Here is an 8,432-nt window from a genome sequence, read left to right as displayed (position 1 = left end):
GAGGGCAATCGCTCCCTTTGTTCGTGAACTGGTGAGTTAGAACAAACGTAAATTGTTATAAACATTTGTTTACCAGAGTATGTATTGCCACTTAACAGGGATTATTTATATTGATGCAGAAACACCGACCGCTTGTGAATGATGTACGAACACATTTTTTATATATTAAAAATTTTCACGCGACGAAGTGACTACAATGTGAATTATAGGATATAAAAATATATAATAGAAAATAAATTAAAGTTATAAATAGGATAAGTAGAATTTAGTCGACTCTTAGTACAGCCATATCAGTTTACTTTTTCTATAAATAGATTTAGAAGACCTTGTATATAAACTGTTGAACAAGTAAACACATAGAACAACTTAAACACAGATGTCAATTTATGAGGATAAACTAATTCATGTACAGAGAAAATCTCACTCTATTTTAACACCTGTTGACGTGTGGCCAGTATTAAACAGGTTAAGCTCATTTCAATCTTGTTAAAACACGACTGTTCTTTAACAAGAATTTATCCTTAGACGTGTCCATTATCTTTCAGTTCAAATAGGTCTGTGATGACGAGAAACCCATTTGACGTAAAAATGTATCTCAAGACGGCTGGTACGAGTATTGAAACTTTTATTCTTAGAATGTCGAAACGTTGTTCTCTACTGTATTTTAATAAAAGTTTTATTACCCATACCAGCCGCCCTGAGAAACAGTTCTAACAGATGTGCAAACGTCAGAAGCTTCACACTCGCCTATGAAATTATATGACAGTTAGTAGCAGTTTATAGAGTTACTTAAATTCAGATTGTTATTTTAATTCAAAACTTTATTAGTTCAACGTTCCGTTCCATATCATCAAACTACAAAACTATCACTTCAATAAGAAATTGACCAATCAAAACACAGCACCTCCGGCAACCCATCTGTATGATTCGAGCCTTCTAAGTCTAGAATTTTGGGTTCTAGTACTTCGGCAAATACAACTCCTAATAAATCATTTTGGAGCTTTTCACTAAAAAAAAACAAAACAAGGAAGTAAAATAACACACTACAAAATGTATTTATGTAGAGGGACTATCTGGCTACGTTTACCACACATTTAATATTATAAAAGCCACATTTTTTAAACAATAGCACATAATAATCACTGGTAGGTGTCGAACACAATTGACACCACTACACTTTGTATACATACAGACTTACAACATCTGACGTTGTTTTAGCGTTAACAAACGCGTGGGAAAGTTTATCGGTGATTTTGCAGAAGATTATACTAATGCCTTCCCATCTTACCAAGGATGAGTAAAACGTAACTTTTAATAACCCACTAAAATATTGTCAAAAATATCAAATTTCACACTGAATGGCAGAAAGAAATAACTATTTGAAAATATGAATAATTACTTTAATAATATTTCAAACTGAAAATTACATTTTTTGAAGTTGAAATTTTCTTTTTTGACCCAATATGTTGTTTCATAGTAATACATTACGAATAAAGTTAATAAGAGTAGTAAATATATTATTTCCCTTAATTTGTACTTGTGAAATATAATGTTAGTGTATCGTGATGTTGCACAGAAATAAAGTAAACACCACAGAGACTAGGATATTCTTACGGAACCTAAAATACGTGGTAAAAGCTTCAAACACAATCAAGTGTTGTTTACAGTTGGAGTATTTGATAGTTTATGACAATATGTTTATATACCTTTAAATATTTACTGAGAAATGCTGCTGTAAAAGTATAGCCTACCACTTGCTCAGCGGAAAGTTTTTTTTGAAATTATAACCTTAAAAAAATGTGTTTCGATACTTGTGATGGGCACAGCACAAATAACCCATTGTGTAGCTTTATGTTTAACAACAATAATAAAAGAGACAAAAACTGAATGAGCTAAACTTTTATTTTGTTTGTAAAATAATATTAAATGTTGATGGTGTTTTCAAACTTCCATTTATTTCTGCATAAATTTAATAATCAGTAGAGATTAGTTGTTATAATTTGATCTTTTAGAGTGAATACACGCACGTCGCTGTACCTTCTGTAATTTATGGTGTTCTGTCAATAGTAGCAACCATTATGGTCTTCCTTCTACCAGAAACATTTAACACACAACTTCCTGACACAATACTGGAGATAGAGAACCCAGAGAAGTAAGTGAGCTTCAAATCTTGATTTATAATAAACCATAACAGTGACAGTGATGAAGAATTTAAAAATAATTATTATTTTTCAACTTTTTGAATTTAGAAAAAAATCTTGTCAAGATCACTTTTTACTTCCAATATTCAATTCTAGAACATTCGTGATAAATTTATTCTACCTGATTTAGCGGTGGTAACATTGAAAGCTCATAACACTAAACTGAAAGGTTCAACCCTTATGGTAAACACAACTCATATGGCCATTTGTGCATCTTTGCTCTTAAGAAAATTAAAATAGAAATAAATAATTATGAATTAATTCTATAGGCTACAATAGCAACAACCTTTAAAATAGAAAGATCTGAATTTGATAATTCGTTTCGACTACTACCGTCGATACTGTGGGTTGAAACGCTGTAATTATTAAAATAAGAACTTATCCACTGTAGAAGTGGTAATGGTATTTGGTAATCAATTACTAAGTTCAGTAGATTTAACTATAAAAACACAGTTATATGGTTTATTTTTTAAATATAAATGCTCAATAAATTATCTGTTTTTTAATATTATTTTATTGTTAAAACACAGTTGTTGATGTTTAAGTTTAATGGATCTTCTAGTGTACTTATACAAAATGTTTACAGAAAATGTCTTACTACTTGTGCCAGCCTTATTGTAATAAGAAGAATGCTTCGGTCATGTTATTTGGCATTCTTTCTTGACTGCTTGAAAACAACAATTCAAAAACCTGTTACCAGTTGTCAGAAACAAGAAACTTTATAACCAACACCGGAAAAATATTTTACCAGTAAACAACAACAAAAGTTTCCACAGTTTTAATTTTGGCAAGATGTCCAGTGTATTCTGAGCTAAGATTACAACTAATGTACTTCATGCCCCGCTTGTGGCTCAGCTGTAAATGTGAAGGCTTATAAAGCCCAAAATCCGGCTTTCGATACATGTGGTGGGCGTAGCACAGATAGCAGTTGAGTAGTTTCGTGGTCACTACAAACAAAGCAAAAAAACAGACTATATATTTAATGTAAAATTTCATGTTTTCTCAGCTTAATTACAAACTGGAGACTCTAACTGTTTCCAACGATAAGATGTTTTATTTCATATCACATAGATTTTTTCTTGAAAACTAATTATATAGCTCGTTATTTCTTGTTGTTTACTCTCGGAGTTCAAAGCGGAGGGGGCTAAAATGTGTCATGAAAATTACCCAAACACGAAGGACGCACTAACCGAATCTAGTATCAGTGTTTCTTTTCTCCCCCTAGATCCTGTGTACGCCAAGTTTCAAATTGTGTTCATATTCTCACTCAGAAGCTATTGAAACCAAACATACATCACGTGCACAGATACCAATCCAATACCACGGTTTGATATCTAAACGGTTTTGTTTTTGTGTGCTAGCCCTACTTATGGTTAAATGTAAAATAATTAAATATAATAGGGAAACATTGATACATTGGGGTCTCTTTGAATCATGAAGGGGCATAAACTTCACAGATATCTTGTGCTAGTTATACCTAACATAGGTGTGAACTTCACTTAAAAATTAAGAACAAATCTCTTATGTTTTAAAGAAGGTTTTTAATTATTGTACAGTTATATAAGGATATAAAGTATCTTAAAGAAGTTGTGACTTTATTATTCAATCATGTAAAGATGCCTTGTCTTGTTATTATTTAGTTGAAAACAGAGTCAAAGTGATTTAAAACAGATGTGACTTTTAATTATTGAAATTTTCAAAATGTTGTGAAGCATTTAAGAGCAAATCTAATATGGATGTTGTTAACTTCCGAACCTTCTAATTAAGAGCTAAAGCGTCATCTATCATGTGTTTCAATAACAAACAGGGAACATGTTTGAAAATGTGCTTAAAAGCTATTTTAATATTTTGCTATTTCTGTTGTGTTTTTTTCAAAAATAACTACCAGTTTTGTATTCAAATCTGTTCTTACAGATTGGTCAAATATCAGACAGAAGGTCCAGTTGAAGAGACCGAGCTTCAACAAACAGTAGCAGCATGAAAATAGAGGCATAAGATCTATATTAACTTGTGTTTAATAGTGTATTAAAACTGTTTTATTGACTTATAGTTTAATAAAAATGGTCTACTGTGACGTTCTCAACATTTGTTTAACAGGTACCGAGAGGAAAAAGGAATGATGCTAATAAGTAAAACAAAATATGTATTACATTCAAAGTTCCGTGGTTCTAGCCCCGCTAACTGCGCATACTTCTATTCCAATTACAGCAAATTTAATGGTAAAAAAATTGTACCATGTATTTATGTAGCGCGTTATAAAAGTGACAATCAAATACCATTAATGAGTAATAGTTCTCCATAGGTTTGTGTTGGCTGGCTTTTCTCCCTCCCCCTTTATTCTATTATTTCGAAATTAGGAACGGCTAGAGAAGATAGCCCCTGAGCAGCCTTAGAGGAAATTCAATAAGAAACAAACGAAAAAATAATTAATGAAAATAATATTAATAGCAAACGATTGGTGCTACATACAAATAAAAACTGAAAACAGAAATATCGTCGTTTGGATTTAAAAAATCTTAATGTATTAGTGAACAACTTTCATTTTTATCCTTATTAACGTCATTCCTTTCTCTCTCTCTCCTTTAGTAGAACGCTATACATTCGGCTATCTTCACTCTATCCGGTTTTTGGAAACGAATTCCGTATTTTAGCATTGCAGTTCTGTCATACTGTCACTGACTACGTACATTTCTCTGTCCCTTAGAGTTATTTTAATTTTTTACCAACGAATAGTAGGATTGACCGTAACAATATACGCCCCACGGCTGGGACGGTGAGCACATTTAGCGCGACGCGAGCGCGAACCCGCAACCCTCGGATTATGAGTCGCACGCCTTACGCGTTTGGCCATGCCAGGCCCTGCAGTTCTGTCCTACTGTCACTGACTACATACATTTCTCTTTAGAGTTATTTTAATTCTTTTTTTTTAAATTGTTGTGCTTTTCATTAATTTGTTTATTAAGTTTTAACAAAGTTCAACTAAAAGAAACGAATTTTATTTTAAATCAGATTTGAGTTTTTTTAATTAATTAAAAATAAAAGCAGCATTGATAAAGTATAAATTTAAACACTACGGTTTCCTCTGTATCTGTACTACGTATCACATAACGATATAGATGAAACTAGATACCAATATAAAGGAACGCCTTTATACCTATATTAATATAATAAAATAAATAAAATTATATATTCAAACATCTAACACCGCCCTCTACATTCCGACACTCAGTTACAGAACCCCTTTCAAACATGTGGTCAGCTTCCGGTCAGTTACCTCTTTCTTTGAGAACCTGACGATGATCGAAGAAGGTCGAAACGTTGTTCGCTCTTCTATGTAAAATATTTTCTCAACCCAAACGAGCCGTTTTTGCATATAGATAAGCATTCGTTTTATCACAAAACACCAGACACACGGGCATATAGCTGATTGAGACGAAGGGTGATGCCGTTCAAATACTTCATTCGAAATTCAACACGCCATAAACATGACTTTAAACTCGCTTGTCCATTAACAAAGCACAACGTTTTTAACTTGGAAATAATTGTCTTTTTTTTTTGGGGGGGTGAGGATTAGAGGGCTTTTACACTTCTAGATATACAAGATAGTCGAGTTTCATCTTTTCTGTTTCGTACCATTTCCCAAAAAGTTTTCAAAGTTTCACAATAAAATTCCACGGTATTGTATCCTTCAATGTTCAAGTGAATTCTTGACATCAGATATACTAGATATGAACAATTTAAGACAGATGAAACAAGATATTATGACTGAACATTCCAGTTGATATCATTAGTTTAATTTCTACATCAGCAACTTTTGTGTAATATTACCTTTTGATCCGCGGGTTCGAATCCCGGTCACACCAAACATGCTCGCCCTTTCAGCCGTGGGGGCGTTACATAGTGACGATCAATCCCACTATTCGTTGGTAAAAGAGTAGCCCAAGAGTTGGCTGTGGGTGATGATGACTAGCTGCCTTCCCTCTAGTCTTACACTGCTAAATTAGGGACGGCTAGCGCAGATAGCCCTCGAGTAGCTTTGCACGACATTCAAAATAAACAAACCCTTTGACTCTTAAATTACTGACTTGTTTGCGTACCGTTAACTACCGCGGTTTTTTATGATCTTTGTCGTGATGTTTGAACTTTTTCAGAAATCTATATAATCTGAGATAGCATTTCGTATCACATTCATTTTATTAATGTTTCGTCCCAAGCTTCATCTGTTTGCCAAAAAACAAAATGTATGCGTATATAATTTCTCCGAAAGGAGATGGAAGGCCGAGTGGCGGAGTCATCTTTTTAACAGCTATCACCACAGTGCAGTAGCGTGTCCTCTGTCAACAGACTCTAAAATGAGATCATGTGACGTTAACAAAACCTGCGCGTGCCGTGAATGGCGTGAGAAAGTAAACACTCTGTAGGCTTCAACACAGCGTGACAGTCGAAATTCGAAATTAAGAAATAAAAATATTTGTTAATTTCGAATTTTGGTTTTATCTACTCTTGAAACAGATCACCTTCAGGGACCCTGCATACAAACACACATACAATATCCAAATTGAATCATAAGATAATAAGATATGTAATCTGAATGATGGTACATAAAATATACAGGCTTTAAAGAACAACGAAACTAGAATTCTAAAAAGAACCAAACAGGCCCTGCAGAATTGTTAAGCCCACGTTTCTCAAGTATTTGTGGTAAAAAATTCCTTGTGGATTGATGAATACAAGACGCACAAATAATATAAGCAAAATACCATCAGTATTACTATTAGTTCTACTAATTAGTATCGGAATTTTCTGTCTATTTTACACAAAATTAATTAGTGATTTTGTTTGGGATTAGTTCTTTAAACTGGTTGTTACTACAGATAAAATTATAAAATAACTGATGCAACGTGTTCATCACGCCATTAATGATTCGGTAATTTGAGGGCTAACCTTTATACGATTGGTTCATATATCCCAAGCCAATTTAATTTGAAGTTATTGTTTGCAATTAAGTAAAAAAGCTACTCAAGGGGATGTCTGTATTCTGCTAACAACGGGTATCGAAACCCGTATTTCAGCGTTGAAAGTCTACAGACATACCGCTGTGCCACTGGATGGCGTTTTAATCTATAAATAAACATTTCTCACATTTGTAATAACATTCATATTTTTCCATGTATTTTCGTACGTTAGCAGGTGTTTTTAAACAGAATAATAAACTTGTTTTTCAACAAACTGTGTCTTTTCTAAAACAACAACTTTGTGATGTGTTTAAATCCTTATATAAATTACCAACCATATATTTATACAGTTTGCACACACCTAATTAAGAGATTATGAAAGTCTCCTTTGAGCTATTCGTCCAATTTCTCTCAGGCCTATATATTTCACATTATTAAATGTTTTCTAAAATTAATATTTTAACATAATAATTTTATATTAGAGATTGAAGAATCAAATTGTCAAACACAAATAAACTTTGCTAAGCGCTTTGAACTTGCAAGGCCAGATAGTTAGGACGCTCCCCTTGACATGTTCGGGTCGCGGGTTCGAATCCCTGTCCCAACAAACATGTCCGTCCTTTCAGTATTTGGGTGTTATAATTGTTGGTCAACTGCATTATTCATTGGTAAAATAGCCCAAGAGTTAACGGAAAATAGTGTTGGTGTCTTCCTTTTAGTGTATTACTGCTGAAGTACGGTATGCTAGCCCAGATGTATTTTGCGTAAAATTCAATACAAACAAACTAAAGGCTTCCGGTATGGGCCTGAAGGAGGCTTAGAATGACAGAAATTTTATGACGTTAACCTATTTAACTTTGTATTGGAAACAAAGAACTTGCGAAATAGTGTTATATTTATTTTCAGTTTAACAAATATTTGACTATTCCTTTCATACACCGTTCAACTTATTTAATAATGAACATTAGTTATACAACAAGAAGAAATAAGTTCATAAATAGCTAAGCCTATATAGTGTTAAAGCATGACCTGACTATAAAATATATAAAGTCTAAACGGGTCTGAGTTCTTATTACTAATATATTTATACATTTGGTGATTTTGAGTTTCTCCTTTTGTTGTTTTTCTTATTTATGTGTGAATTAAAAAGCCCAAGGTTCGATCTTTAACAATCAGTATATGCACCTGGAAGGCCTTATTACAGTGACAATCAGTCCCTATATTTAATGTTTTGTGGGTGCTACTTACTGGTTGCTCTTTCTGTGATAAACAGCTC

At 33.1% G+C, this 8,432-nt stretch overlaps 1 long non-coding RNA gene across 1 annotated transcript; it reads left to right on the top strand.

Annotated features, from left to right (window-relative positions):
* The first annotated feature begins 2 nt into the window (after positions 1-2).
* Positions 3-4,954, top strand: LOC143252282 (uncharacterized). The gene is made up of 3 exons (XR_013028924.1): positions 3-31; positions 2,013-2,152; positions 4,116-4,954. It is a non-coding gene; the product is annotated as an uncharacterized LOC143252282 (long non-coding RNA).
* The last annotated feature ends 3,478 nt before the right edge of the window (positions 4,955-8,432 follow it).

Source organism: Tachypleus tridentatus, chromosome 6 (genome assembly GCF_004210375.1).
Source record: "Tachypleus tridentatus isolate NWPU-2018 chromosome 6, ASM421037v1, whole genome shotgun sequence".
Classification (NCBI taxonomy): domain Eukaryota; kingdom Metazoa; phylum Arthropoda; class Merostomata; order Xiphosura; family Limulidae; genus Tachypleus; species Tachypleus tridentatus.
Note: the sequence above shows the minus strand (reverse complement) of the source record. Positions and strands in the feature narration are given on the sequence as shown.